The 16,150-nt window shown below is 38.3% G+C and overlaps 2 long non-coding RNA genes across 3 annotated transcripts; both read right to left on the bottom strand.

The window, feature by feature from the left end:
- Positions 687–3,919, bottom strand: LOC109947019. 2 transcript variants are annotated; one of them, XR_002270029.1, is made up of 3 exons: positions 3,786–3,919; positions 2,566–3,496; positions 687–962 (listed from the first exon to the last, which is right to left on the bottom strand). It is a non-coding gene; the product is annotated as an uncharacterized LOC109947019 (long non-coding RNA). The 2 variants fall into 2 exon arrangements; XR_002270028.1 differs by lacking the exon at positions 687–962 and having other exon boundaries at positions 2,435–3,496.
- Positions 9,863–11,765, bottom strand: LOC109947637. The gene is made up of 4 exons (XR_002270413.1): positions 11,369–11,765; positions 10,302–10,551; positions 9,975–10,213; positions 9,863–9,892 (listed from the first exon to the last, which is right to left on the bottom strand). It is a non-coding gene; the product is annotated as an uncharacterized LOC109947637 (long non-coding RNA).

Genomic DNA, 16,150 nt, shown 5'->3' with positions numbered 1-16,150 from the left:
GATTGGGTATGTGGTGGCTGGTTATGTGTTTGATGGTGGTGGTCTGATGGTTGTGGCATCGTGGTGATGGTGGTATGTTTGATGTTTCGGGCTCGTGTGTTTGATGGTAGAGGTGGTATTCAGCCGGACTGTGTGTTCAAAATAGCATCCTCGCTATTTTGCGAACCCAGTTTTGGGCTCGCTATATTAAACAAGCGAGTCCAACGTTTTTTTTCCCATTGGACTATATAATCTCATTTAACTTAATCCCTTCCCTTACCAAACATAGGTTTTAAGGACTATTTAACCCAGTCCAGTCCAGTGAGGCTTAGTGAGGCATGCCAAACAGGGGGTCGGCTCCCTTGCTTCTTTTTTTAAAGAAGAATTTTAAAATAAGAAAAAATATTTTAAAAACAAATAAAATATAAAAAAAACAAACAAAACCTTTTTTTTTTCCGTCTCTATCTTCTAAAGGGACATTGCCCACCTCAAGGGGCACCCCCATCCCACTAGGCGATCATGCCAAACACCCCTTCCCCCAATCTAACTTCCAACCGTGGCCCCTCACCCTCTATCTCATCGTAGCCGTCACCCCCATATCCCATCTCACACAGGGTTAGAATTTTAGATCTATAGATCGCCAAACTGACCAAACCAAACTGGTTGGTTCATGATTTTTCACTTAATTTTTGGTTTCGGTCAACAAATCGAACTGAACCGGTTGTAAAGAATGTTTCAAATTATGTACCAAAGGGGACTCAATCCCTTAACCTGCTTGTTGGAAAGAAGCGCTTCTACCACTTGTTTGGGACTTCTTCTCTAGGAAACACTTCTACTCATAAGAGCTTCTCGCAAAAACGCTTTTATTATAAAGATGTTGAAATTTTCATAAGAAATGCAAGAGCTTACTGATGGCGTTGGTTGTGGTTCCGATTGTAGAATTTCGACCACCGTCGATTCAGTGGTATACCAAACTGAACACCCTAGTTCCGACATGATGAGCACAAAATTAATACAAGTTTTATCCTTAAATTTATATTTATTGCTGTTTTCTTTTATTTTATTTGAATCTATTAGATTATTTGTATTGATTGTTTACAATCTTGGTTTTTGTATTTAATGTGCGGTTCTTTTTAGATATTAAGAGTCTACCACCAATAGCAAATGAGGAGGAATAAAGAATATGTTGCAAAAAGAAGATAGAAGATAAGAAGGAGATTGGCTGCGGCCAAAGCCCGGAGACAAAGAAAAAACATGGAGAGCAACCCATCTGATGCATCCAAAGCCAAAGCCAAAGAGGAAGAGAAATTGAAATTGGACTACCATAATGTTGTGCTGCCAATGAATAGAAAGAAAGAAGGAAGGTGCTGCCACCTTGTGCAGCCAGCCACACATTCTGACAAAAAGGAATTAAAGAATGCAAAGAAGGAATGTGATGCTTGGGTTGATATATAGCTATAAATAGAGTGTGTGCAGAGATATAGAAAATGTGTGGATAGATAGAGTAGTGCAGAAAGTGGGCACCAAACAGGAGAGAATAAAGAGGATAGCAAATGTAATAGAATTGGAGAGAATCTTGAGGAGTGGAGTGGCAAGGAACGAAGGGGTTTATGACGAAGCTTTTCTCCTTTTTTTCTCTCTACTTTAATTTTTCTCTATTTTAGTTTTTATCTCTTATTATGTAGTTTATTTTTTTATTTGTGTCTAGTTAAATTATGTTAATGATGAAATACCATTATAAAATTAATTTCTTGTTTTTATCTTTTAATTTACAAATTATATTCTTCAATGTTAATAATTTTGGCTTCACGTGATTAACAGATTAACTTTATTTTGACCACTTCTATCGTGTATTTGTGGTAGTTAAGAACTGGGTTAATTTATTAATACATCCTTGGTTTTATTGTTCTACTATACAATTTTCTTTGATCTCTTGTCATTCAAATAACTTTTTTCACTTAGGATGCTTAGGAAACTTTGATCCTTTGTAGTTAAATAATTTTATTTACATGTGATGCTTAGAATTTGTACCAATGAAGGGGATTTACAAAAGATTTATTAAATTGCATGCTTAATTGATATATCTTGAGAAAACAGTAGATTGGTTTCTACATTGCTACTCCATGGAAATTGACAGTCCTGATCTTTTGGACTACAGGGGTCCAAGAAATTTGTGGTCACTCACCGTTGGATGTAAATTCAACGGTTCACTCACTCTTGCACTCCTTTTAAGAAATTTTTTTGAACCATTAGATTAACATCCAACGGTGGGTGACCACAATCTCTTGGACTCCTGTGGTCCAAGATATCGGGAAATTGATAGGTAAATAATTAGAGTTTTATGGAATAGTGGTGTGGATTCTAATACCTTGGTTTATTATCATTTCCCTATATTTTTTAATTTTTTTGGACGGAAAATAAAAAACAAACAAATCAACCTTGGAAACTAGGTGAGTAATTGAATTAATTTGATTGGGTTAGTTTTCTATTTTTTTCATGCAAACCTTTGGGGTACGATCTCGTTCTTACATGTCTACATTACATTCGATTGTGCACTTGTGAGTATTTATAAATTTAAAATGATACCTCTTTTTGTGACAAACACTACCCCACTCATATTCCAGTTGAATCCATCATTTAAAAACCTCCGATATCCGAGTTTCAAATCCAATTACTCCCGCATAGTTCCATTCGGTTCACTACAAACCGGGCAAATTTGATCACAAAGTTCAAATCGACAACAAGCTCATGACCAAGACGTTGCTCACTTGACTAATTGTAATTCAATAAGAGAGATAATGATAGCTGTTAGTGTTTAGTTTTAGTTCTTTTTTTTTTTCTTTTTTTTTTGTGCTTCTTTCTCTTTTACCAATTAACATCACCACACATGCATTGCACTTAAGTTACCAAACTTCGTATTTGGGACCTCCCGACTAGGATCATATTTGGAACATGGACTTTCATTATATATGATCTCATATTCACAATTTGACCTCAAAAAAATTTAATTTCCAAGTTCCAAATAAAACTGAAATAAGTTATCAGACAACTTTTAAACAATTTTCAATTTCATTTTTAAAACTAAAATTGGTTACCAAACAAGTTTTGTAGTTTTAGTTTTTAAAAATTGAAAAGTGAAAACTAATAAAAACAAAACCTGAAATCATTATCAAGGGGGACCATAAATGTTTGTTAGTTTTTAAATATTTTGATTTTGGTTTAAGAATCTTTTCTTAATCTTAAACTGAATTTCACATGGTTTTTCATTTGTTTTCTTGTTTTTTAATACACAAACTCATGTATGTTTACTCTAAAAGGTTCCATCACAGTGAAAAAACAAAGAAGAAGAAGAAACTTAAATTATGAAGGTGTGAGTATGTGCCAAGAGGTAGTCGATAAAGAAAATTAAAATTTTATAAGGAAAACCAACCTCGAGTTATAGCAGCAATTTACAGCACTATCCGCAATCCGAATGCTCATTATTTCACTAACGCCATGCAACAACTACCTTGCAAGACTGCAGACAAAAAGCCAGAAATATAAAGATGAAACAAAGATATATATGTTTGTGCTGTGAGAGGATAAATAATACAGAAATAGGACAAAATAAAGCTAAGTAGGTTTAGAAGAAGAAAAGCAAGACAACTTATAGAGATGGAACCAAAGAAAATAAACAGGCTCTTAATCCCCAAAAATACATAAAGAATATTACAAAGGTCGCGAACATGAGTTTTCCGAGTAAAGCTTCAAGCGAACCACTTGTGTTGTGCTAAAGTGTGAAGGCAAACAACTATTTCAAGACTTACCTAGCTCTCCAATGCAATGTTTTAGCAAACACTGGTGAACTGTTGCGAGAAATTTGAATGATTTAATTAATTATAACCACAAAAGGGACAATATATGAACTGAGAACTCAGAGGAAGTGAATGAGTATGTCACATTCGCTATGTAGAAGAGCTAAATGATGAGTTTGTTTTAGCTATATATAAAAAGAGACAAGGAGAAAATGTATAACGAGCATTACTTCAAGAGAAGGTGATGCCATGTTTAAAAAGATGGTTTTAGAATATTTAAAAGCAAACCTAGGTAGCACGTAACAACACACATTCCTCCCTACCAACCCAATTTCAAGGAATCTTTTTATCAAAAATAAAAAATTTCAAGGATTTTTTTTTGCATTTTGAAGATCCTCTATTGTATATTAATATGAATCGAACTCGGGCTGCCACACTATATTGATTAACTGGCCTAAAACACATTTACACATGTGATTGAATTTTCAAATAATTAATGTGGATACAGTCCCGATCTCTTGGACCACAGGAGTCCAAGAGATTGTGGTCACCCACCATTGGATATTAATCTAATGGTTTAAAAAAGTTTATTAAAATGAGTACAAGAGTGAGTGAACCGTTGAATTTATATCCAACGGTTAGTGACCACAAATTTCTTGGACCCCTGTGGTCCAAGAGATCAGGACTAATAAGGATACAGTCCCGATCTCTTGGACCACAGGAGTCCAAGAGATTGTGGTCACCCACCGTTGGATATTAATCTAATGGTTTAAAAAAGTTTATTAAAATGAGTACAAGAGTGAGTGAACCGTTGAATTTACATCCAACGGTTAGTGACCACAAATTTCTTGGACCCCTGTGGTCCAAGAGATCAGGACTAATAAGGATACAGTTACCAAATTTATTAATGAATTGCCGCTCAACAATAAAGAATGATAACGAGAGTGTATACCTCCTTAACCCTAACTAACGAGGAAGGCTGGTATAAATATTACCCCTCTATAACAAGGAAAATAAAAGTGAGGGGCTACTTGACGTATTCTCCTCATTGATGACTCTAACAAGGAAATATCACTTTTAGGTTCTATATAGACAGAAAACTAACCAACTCAGTGTCAAATATTTCTTAAAGCAAAGGAGATCCTGCTACCCTTTTCAAAAGGATGGTTTTAGAATAATTAAAAGCTCTACCTAAATATTTCCCTGAATATCCAGCTCAAGTATATATGCATACTGACAGGACCCGACCCAATTTCCGCTTTGGAATCCGAGCCGAATCCTGTGCGTGTCCGACACCTGGCGAATGTCAGGCACAAATGACCTTTTTACCCTTCTCGTTTCAACTTCTTTTAAAATTTCCCTTAGACTTCTGCCAAAAATTCGGCAGAGTCTCCCCTGTAATTTGACCAATCCCAAAATCTTCCACCTGTCAAACAAGCTCAAATATCACACCAACTGCCAGACTATCTCAAACAACAGATCTCAAGTCCAGTTTTTCATGTTCAATTAGATATCAGAGCATTTCTACACATTTACATAATTTTAAGAAATTTACAATGAAATCCTACACTTTGGTGGTGTGGCAGAAGCTGGGAAGATGGCCCGAGTGGTTTCCTTCGTACTTCTATGGCCTGGGGGCGAAAAACAAGGTTAAAATTGTGAGTGGACAAAAATAAGGTTCTTAAAAACAATTTAGAACATAATAACCCCCGTTTTGAAATACTAGGGATATACATCGATAATTTAGCTATATTTCAATATAAAGTACTCAATAAACATGAATAAATATACTGATGAATATATTCGCATAACTGACCAAATATATAAAGATAGAAATGCATGAATATCACAGAACTGGTATAAAACAACTGAAAGTCGTAACTGTATAAAAGAGCTTAAAATCCTTTGAAACTACCACCTAATTGTACCCCTGTCATATCCGTCAATTCCCCTGGCAGGTCTCGGGCGTCACGCAGGCTACCCGAGCCGCAAACTGGCAAAATCAGGGGACTATGATCAGCCTAATCCGCCGGCAGGTCTCGATGACACCAAGTCGACTCGAGCCGCTCTGGCAGGATGCAGGGGACCGTAGTCAGCCTGATCCGCAATCCTAGCAGGTCTCGGGGACATAGAGTCAGCCGAGCCGCAATCCTGGCAGGTCTTGGGACACCAAGTCTGCCGAGCCGCAAATCCTGGAACTCACGGTCCGAGCGTCCCCGAAACTCGTGAGGCAAAGTCAAGTGCACTGACGTAACTGAAATCAGACTGGATGTCCGTAGACATCGGTCCGACTGTAGTAATCACCAAAGATAATGGGTACACGGTGGTTCTAAAATAACTATCTCTGATAAATTCTGATAATCCACTGTATTCTGGTAAATGTGAGCTAAATTACTATTTCTGTATCAAGAACCTCAAATCTGTTTGCTCGGCTAAATTTTATAAAAATAAAGATATTTCACAATAAAATTCATGCTATAACACTTATTCAAAATCAAATAGAAAATATAATCATAAAACCGTTTAAGAAAGAAAAGTCCACTCACTGTTGGTCCGAGCTAGCTGGACCCTTCGAAGGTCCCTCCTGTGGGTCAATTGGACCTCTGGTGCCTGATTAACCATGAATAGTAAATTAATAAACTGCTGAATAAAAAGAATTTAAATTAAACACCCTGCCCCCGGCTCCTAGAAATACGTGCACTCATTTCAAGTTACTCCTATGCCCACATTAGCTTTTCAGACACTTAGAACGACTTTAAGAGACCCGAAGCCTCACTAAGCGATAAACCACCAGACAGGCCGATCCGGGACCCCGCGGGTCCACGGTCTCCGATGGCCAATCTGGGCTTCTCTGAAGTTTCCTAACAAAGAAGGAACCATGTTTCGCAAATTTGGTCCGAAACAGACGGTCGGATTGGCCAAAATCGCGTTATCGCTTAAAATCCAAACCCTAGCCCCAGGGTTCGCGATTTCGGAGTATCCGGGACTCCGATTCGCAATCCGTCGAATCCTACATGATCCTGAAATCACGTAGACCGACATATCCAAAATTCAGCGCGATCCAAAGATTGGACGACACTGCACCCAAGGATCGCGCGATATGGAAAATCCGTTCGGGGCTCAAACGGACTCCGAATCGAGATCCGTGAAATCCTATGCGCTCGTGACTACACGAGGATCACAAAACTGCACAGAATTACGTCACCACCCTCGCCCACACGACCCAGAACGCGCGGGCAGATTTAGGTGTCCAAAGCGATTTCGGGTGGCCGAAAAATCTCGGAACCAAGACTCCAAACTCCTATCCTAGGTAAAACACCCCATTTGGAGTCACTTTTGTTCTTGGACATACCCCAAAAAGTGACCAGAAACGGCCGATCACGGCGGCCAAAGTTTCTACCGATTTTCAAGTCGCAAATCGAACACTCTAGAGCTAAACTCGATCGAGACCCAAACATCCATCAGCTAGAACACGAAAAATAGCTGAGAAACCATACCTTACTCGATCGATTTGTTGGAGAATTGAAGGAGAACGAAGAGCTCAAAGTTCAAACTAAAAATCCGGCAAACATGGCAGATTCCGGGGAGCTCCGCCCACGGAAACGGCGACGATGGGTCAGGAAATGACGGAGGTCGAGTGCTGGTTCGTTTGGTACCAACGGCGGAGATCGGCTCCAAGTGTGGCGGCCGTGGCGACGATGAAAGTGAGCGGAGGTCGAGGCTGGGTCGAAACGGGGGGAGAGAGAGAGAGGAGAGAGAAATGAGGAGAGAGAAGAAGGAGAGGGATAAAAATCTGACTTTTTGATCAAATTACCATTTTGCCCTTCACGGTATTTTGATCGTATTTTCTTTGTTACAACTCCGATTCGGGTCTACTCCATGTCTACGGACTCATTTCGCCGTGCTCTACGCAACGGAGCAAGCGGAATTGCCAAATTCTTTCTTGATTAAAAAGTCAAATTTTTCCCCATTAAAATATGCGAGGGCAAAATCGTCTTTTGGGTGGAATAAAGAAATCCTAATTTTTAGATATTTTGGTTTGGGTTATTACACATACCATGCCCAAGTTTTTTTAGCACATTTCCTTGATTTATCAACTTCAAAGAATATATATATATATATATATACGGGCAGATCCGTGGCACTATATTTTTCACCAAGTTTTGACACAAATTTCACACCTTTAGATTAACCCACTATCAATGGATGAGATTAAATCTAAACTAATTGTTTTTTTTTAATTATTATAAACTGAAATTAATTTGAATTAAATTCACCACTCTATTTTCTCTCTCTTCATTTATATTTTCACATTCTCCTATAAGAAAATTGCAATTGTGAGATGAAAAAATCATCACTACTACATTTTATGATTTGGGCGACGAAGAGAATTTTGTCGCGCAAAGTTACTTTTAGTCGCAAAAAATTCAGCGCGACAGAAAATTCGTCGCGCAAAGAGCATGAAGAAAGAGTGCGACCAAGTTTTTGCATTGGTCGCGCAAAACTGAGCGACGGTTAACCTTCATTGCACAAAAGGTTTGGGGACGACACAATTGTTCGTCTCACAAACCTTTGCGCAACGAAAGCATGTTCGTCTCACAAACCTTTGAGCGACGTTTAATGTTCATTGCACAGTTCGTGTCGCAACTATTTGCGTGATGATCTTAATTCGTTGCATTATTCGTGTCTCCAACATTTGCGCGAAAAAATATGTTGCTCGATGAAATTGTCGTCATTGCGCATATCATTTTTGCGAGATGAATATCTTCGTCATGCAAGAATAAAATATATTTATTTAAAATGTAGTTTTATGTTTTGTTATTTTGTAAAATGTGAATTTGCCCGACGCAAAATTAAAATATATATTATTTAAATTTAATTTGATGTTTTTTTTATTTTGTAAAAAAATAAATTTGGTTTTTTGTTGTTGTTGTAATAAAATGAAATTGTGATAAAAAAAAAATGTAATGACGAGAATTACTACAAGAGAAATGTTTAAAATATAATTATGAAAATAACAAACTAATCAAATAATGTTCCAAAATCTACTTGGTTGTCAGGCATATGCGGCTCGGAGGTCTGGTGGGCATACTCGGGATGGACGGGCTCGGAGGTCGACGAGGGATCAAAATGCGGGACTGGAATGTCGGACCGCGCAAGGGACTCCAAAAGCACAAACATCTAACCCTGAAGCTCGGCCACCTTTGCTATCAAAGCAGTCACTTGACTGTTTGATTGCGACGATGAACGGGGTCTAGGTTCCCTCCGCTGGTCATTCCCCATCCCTCAACAATATGTCCCCGGCCTTCTCCCGAGAGTCTGATCCAACGTCTCCGTCAAGATCTGAAATCCAGCATCCTGTGAAGGATCCACAGACTCGATCAGAGTATCGGGAGGAAGTTGGGAGGCAGACTCCTAAAGAACCAACTGGCTCCTCTCCACCATCGTCGTCTATTTAACATAACATAAAATATAAATTAAAACATTCATATAATAACCCTGAAACTTGAATGCGTAAGATAATAATTAAAATTAAAGAATACTTACATGAAGGGACTCGACCAACTCATTCCCAGGTCGAACATATATGTCGCCAAAGACGTCGATCTCCAGGAATTTGGACCCCCCCTGAATTGATGTTAGTACGAAAAAATAAATTAATATTATGACATATTATTAAGAATTGAATATAAACTATTTTATTATTATCTGCCGCCGTGTATCCATCCTATATCAGAAGGGCCTGAAACCTAAATGGTGGATAAGAGTCTTCTTGTTCCTATTGCCCTTATTGACTTTGGCTTTATTTTGTTATAAAAAAAATAAACGTATTAGTTGAAATTGTAATGAAATATAAAAAATTAAATAAACATGAGTAAGAAACATGTAATAATTTTGAAATTAATATTAAAATACCACATAATCGGGCGCCTGAAAATGAGGGCAGAGCCACGCCTAACTATCCTCCCGCCCCTCAAGCTCCTTCGGGCAACCCTCCTGAAGAACGACCTGAGAATCATCAAACGCCTGAAAATGGTGGTGCAAGTCGCTCTTCCACTGCTTGTACCTCTCAGCAAAGAGTCTGACTCGTCATCGAGGTCCTCTAAGTTGTAGTTCGTCTGCAATTAATTAATTACATACATTAAGTAATAGAAATATATAAAGTTTGAAGGAAAAAGAATTAAAAGGTAGGTTAAATACCGACAACTGTCCGCGCACCTCCATCTGGATCTCGGCAGGCATGACCTTCCAAGACTTCCATTACATCGGGCAATAGGTCCGAACGACATGACCAAAGTCGTGGGCCAATGAGCTATGCAACTCCGCCGTCAGTGCAACCCAATGCCACTCGTCGTATCCGATGTTGATACGACTATTGGTCACCCGGGTGACCTACGTCGTCTTCAACTGCCGACACGGCCTCCGGGTATTCTTCTTGGCTGCAAAGAAATATTACATTAACGTTAAATAACAAATTCAACTATAAAATATTTGTCCAAAACAGCTGGAGTTGAAGGAAATCTGTACCTGGCTGTGACCCCGACGCATCAGTAACGTCTGTCGATGTAGTGTCGGTGGTGCTAGCGTGGCAGTGACGACGCCTGGCCCTAACATGTTGCACCACTAATGACGCTAATGATGCCGGTGCATGAGAGACTCCGGGACCAACCAGCAAGTGGTCTATCTGCGCTAGAGCAGTGGCAGCTGACGTCTGAGCCGGGGGAAGCGAACTCTGTGTAGTCGTCATCAAATTACGACTTCTAATAAGGTTCGAGATCTGCACGATTCAACACATGATTGAATAGAAACAAGTAAATATTAATTATTATTTTTTACTTTTATACAAGCGATAGAGATTTCGAAAACACAAACTATTACATTTCAACAGATATAAAACCATGAACCAAAAAATAAAATCAAAATAAAGCCAGACTAAGCATCCAAACAGATATACCACCTAATTGCATACGTCTTTATTTAAAACCAATCTCAATACATAGGAAAATTCTACGGTCTAATTGCATATATACGTCTGCTTGTACATCAAAGATTCCGAAAAACAAAAAGGAACCCTACTACCTACTACTACTCTCATACATAAATTAAACAAAAAACAAAAAGGATAAATGAACATTCGAACCTCTGAAAAACTCAGAGTGACCACTAGAACACTCAAACCTGTGAATAATTCACAATGAAGAGCAAACTGCCAAGGGAAACACAGAGTTGGAGACTACAAGAAAATAACAGAAAATGAGAGGCATCACCCATTTACCAATATAGCCCTCAAATCACAGAAAATGATAGGCTGCCCTGCTCTGATAACCTATTGCTTTGCTAAACACATGATTGAACTACAAGACATAAATAAATGGCAATTTTTGGACAAATAGTTCAACATACACAAAGCAGTAGTTAGTAGATCCAGGAAACCCAAATAGTTCAACAAATAATTCAACAAACACATGAAAATCAAACCTGCCAGTAAACCCTGATCTTCATCAATCCAACCCAAACTACATAAAGTTAAAAACCCACCATATAGAAAAATAATTGAATGAAAAATTGGCACAAACAAAATTCGGGAATTTTACCTGAGGGGGTTTGCACACAGAGAGAGAGAGAGAGACCGTTGACGCAGGCGCGAAGCTCGAAGGCTGACCTTCTACTCTCTAGCGGTGGCGAGATCTAAGGTCTGCGAGGGGTATGGGGGGCTAGGCCGTCGTCTGCAGGAATGGCTTGGCCGTCGGGTGTGAGAGGGGTCGAAGGACAGAGGCTCTGAGAGGGGTCGAATTAGAGAGGGTCTGGGAGGGGTCCAACGGGAGAGGGTCTGAGAGTGGTCCAAGGACAAAGGGTCTGAGAGGGATCCAAGAGAGGGATGAGAGGAATCGAAGGAGAAGAGAGGGTCGGAGAGGGGAAAATTGAAAAATAAAAAAAACAGCGCTGTTGTAAAGAAGAATAGGTGAAGCCCACATAGCCAACTAACACCCACTAAACCTAACCACACACCCACCAAACCAAACCACTACCCAATTGATTGAAGAATATTAATGATGTTGTTGATTGAAGAATATTAATGATGTTGTCTACCAATTATATTGTGAGGTGAACAACCAATGTCTTATGCCTATAAATAGATACCTCCATCAAGAGAAGTTTACACATAGAGAAGAGGAAGAGAAGGAAGAATGAGGGTGAGTGAGTTGAGAGGAAAGAGAGCAAGAGAGAAATTCTCCAAGAGAGAAAATTGAGTGAGCCATACATATTGTAAACACTAAAGTTGTAGCCCTATTATTTCATATAGTGAAAAGTTACTGCTGTTGCTCTCCGAGGACATAGGCATAGCCGAACCTCGTTAAATACTGTGTCTCATCTACTTTACGTGCAGCTCAATATTCGCACATATCCCAGTTCATTTTATAACACGTTATCAGCACGAGAAGCTCTCAGGTATAATTTTTGTGTTGTACTATTATCTATACTACTAACCCTTATGTTGATGTAAGGAAGAAAAGTAGTGGAGGAGCTGTGGTCTGCAAGAGAGATATACGAGCAAACCAACTGTGTGCAGATTACAGGTGGAAAGCATTTGATTTGAGAGACAAGCATGATGCCTTCCACAAACGATAATAATATTATCTGTTATACTATTTGATCGTGGTGTTGATGAGAACCCACCAATAATTGCCTTTACTTTACCGCAAATTTACTTTTACTTAAAGTAATATAATATATTATATTTACTGTATGGTGTAGGTTTATTACCCATACAACAGTATTTATTTAAAAGGGTGGTGTGGGTTTATCGTCCACGCCTTTACTTTTATTTAAATGTATGGAGCAGAATTAGTGCCCATACAAGCACAATTTACTTTACCGCACATTTAATTTTATTTAAAGTATGGTGTGGGATTAACGTCCATACAGCAAGCAATTTAATTTATGAAATTTACTTTACCGCACATTTATTTTATTTACTGTATGGTGTAGGTTTATTACCCATACAACAGTATTTATTTAAAAGGGTGGTGCGGGTTTATCGTCCACGCCTTTACTTTTATTTAAATGTATGGAGCAGAATTAATGCCCATACAAGCACCTTTACTTTATGAATTTAATTTACCGCACATTTACATTTATTTAAAGTGTGGTGCGGGTTTATCGTCCATACCAGTAATTTATTTACCAGCAATTTATTTTATGGATTAAATGTGCTGTATGATGAGTTTTTTACAGTATGCAGATCAGGACCAGAAGTTCCTTGATCCTCATCATACAATTACATCAGGACTTGAAGATCCTTGATGATGATGTTAATATGAGAGCTGGCAGTCTCTCCGGTACTATATTTATAAACATGTAATTGGACTTGAGGGTCCTTGATCCCTGACATGTAAATAAGGACCTGGGGTTCCTTAATGATGTAACAGTACCGTATTGGTTCATAATGCCGTACACATGGATGATAATTGTACTGGCAAATGTACTGGAACCTGCAGTTCCTTAAACTCATGGATGAGCAATTAAATGAGATGCCAGAAGTTCCTCAAAATATGGACAATTATGTAAGGGCTTGAAGTCCAGAAATATGTACAGAAAATTGTAAAAATATCCATACCATGAGAATATGTGATTTTGGCCCGAAGTTCAAAATCTAAGGGGATTGAATGTCCATACCATGAGAATATGTGATTTTGGCCAGAAGTTCAAAATCTAACAGTGTTGAGAACCTGAAGTTCCAACAATTAAATGGACAACCCTTGAGGTATTATTGCAAATTGTGGTACGCCACATATCTCTTTGACATAAGAGAATGATGAATTGAGGCTCCCCACATATTTTGTTATATCTGGGCCGGAAGCTCATGAACCCAAATATATGAGATATTAGCGTGGCTTTTACTCAATTCATATTTCATGTCCATTTTGAAAAGGGCAAATAAATTCTGAGTTTGTGTTTAGCCCAGGCCAAAAGTTCCGGGCTCCCATACGTTGAAATATGAAATTTGGGAGAGTCGATGTGGTTATTTGAACCTATAAGGCACAAGGTTCCAAACTGTCATTTTGAAAAGACGTAAAAACCACAGGTGCAAATTTTAAGAATGTGCGCAATTATTATAACAGGAAAGGAGCAAGTTGAAACGCAGTTGCTCCAATCAAGTTTTGCAAAGGCAATATCTATAGGAGGAAATATGGCTACAGTTTCCAGGATCCCAATATTATCTCAGATCCCCATATTATCTTTTTCTTTCCCAGATTCCAAAACTTCACGTGGCCTCCATTAAAAGTTTGTCGGCACTTTCGGCGTTTTCAAAGTTTTATTTTCATCAAAAGCCGATCTTGCTTTACGGATTTCACGGAGCTACTTTTTCAAAAGTACCCCGAGAATCTCGCAATTTTCTTATGGTTAATTTGAAATTCACCGGTTCTACCTATTCATTGTATTTGTGTATAAATGTGTTACTAACGAAATTTTCTGTGCAGAAGACATCCAGTTTTCTCCATACCTAGTGATGCGATATCTACTTGTTTTTCTTATCAGTGAGCACTTAATATGCCCGAGAAGCAAGACTATCTCTGATCATCCATTCAGGAAGCGAGACTATCCCTGATCACGTTCCCGCCACATCAGGGAACTGTGAAGGCAACCTTATGCTCTAATCTCCGGAAGTTCTTCTAAACTAGAAGAAATGAGAGCTTGTCGTTTGCTCCCACCAGCTTCCTTCCTTGATTGCTGAGCTTGTTGTCTGCTCCCACCAGCTTCCTTCCTTGATTGCTTACCTTCTCTTGCAATCAATATCACATTATTTTTGCATTTTTTCTCTTTTTATAACTCTTTGTTCATAAGAGATTTTATTTCTTTAGAATGAACATCTGAAGAATGAATCCATGAAGTGATCCTAACTATGAGGTTTATTTGTTTTAACAGAGGCAAAAGAGTTGTGATTTTTGCTCTTACAGGATATAACTAGATCATCAAGCGCTACATTATATTTACTGGGCCGATACGAGCTTGAATGATACTTGAGAAAAGTTTCTCCCACCTAAGGATTGAGCACTTAATATGCCCGAGAAGCAAGACTATCTCTGATCATCCATTCAGGAAGCGAGACTATCCCTGATCACGTTCCCGCCACATCAGGGAACTGTGAAGGCAACCTTATGCTCTAATCTCCGGAAGTTCTTCTAAACTAGAAGAAATGAGAGCTTGTCGTTTGCTCCCACCAGCTTCCTTCCTTGATTGCTGAGCTTGTTGTCTGCTCCCACCAGCTTCCTTCCTTGATTGCTTACCTTCTCTTGCAATCAATATCACATTATTTTTGCATTTTTTTTTCTTTTTATAACTCTTTGTTCATAAGAGATTTTATTTCTTTAGAATGAACATCTGAAGAATGAATCCATGAAGTGATCCTAACTATGAGGTTTATTTGTTTTAACAGAGGCAAAAGAGTTGTGATTTTTGCTCTTACAGGAAATAACTAGATCATCAAGCGCTACATTATATTTACTGGGCCGATACGAGCTTGAATGATACTTGAGAAAAGTTTCTCCCACCTAAGGATGTAAGCAATACTTGTGTTATTTTTTGCTTATATACTTATTTGATATTTTATCTTGAAAGGTAACCAAATATGAAGATAAGTCCATTCCAAAAGAATAGCTTGTATGTATCCATGAATTATTAATGCAAATTTTACAGATTGTAAGATGGATACATTGATAATACACTGCGCAGATTAAAGTCCCATAAGAACAGAATATGGGTATAGCAGTGATCAATATGATGCACGCCTATTGCGTAGCAAATGATATGGATTGGAGTCCCGAAAGGACAATCCTTTGACATGTCAATATTGATATTATGCACACCTAATGCGTAGCAAATTACATGGGTTAAAGTCCCATAATATGGGTTAAAGTCCCAGAAATTAATTGACATGTATGTATTAATCTGTGGCATGCCTGCAGCATGACAGATATATGGGTGCACGCCTGTTGCGTAGCAAATGATATGGATTGAAGTCCCGAAAGGACAATCCTTTGACATGTCAATATTGATATTATGCACGCCTAATGCGTAGCAAATTATATGGGTTAAAGTCCCATAATATGGGTTAAAGTCCCAGAAATTAATTGACATGTATGTATTAATCTGTGGCATGCCTGCAGCATGACAGATATATGGGTTCTAAATGTTCCAACTCCCTAAATGGAGATTTTCCACGCCCTATGTAAAATAACGCTCCAATGGAGGTTATAATCCACATTCTCACATAATAAAAGCCCCATGAAGTGGCTTGGGTACCCAAAAGCAAAAGAAATGCTTATAATTGATGCATGCGCATGCACATGAGAATTGTGAGATTATGAATTGAT

Source organism: Prunus persica, chromosome G2 (genome assembly GCF_000346465.2).
Source record: "Prunus persica cultivar Lovell chromosome G2, Prunus_persica_NCBIv2, whole genome shotgun sequence".
Classification (NCBI taxonomy): Eukaryota; Viridiplantae; Streptophyta; class Magnoliopsida; order Rosales; family Rosaceae; genus Prunus; species Prunus persica.
Note: the sequence above shows the minus strand (reverse complement) of the source record. Positions and strands in the feature narration are given on the sequence as shown.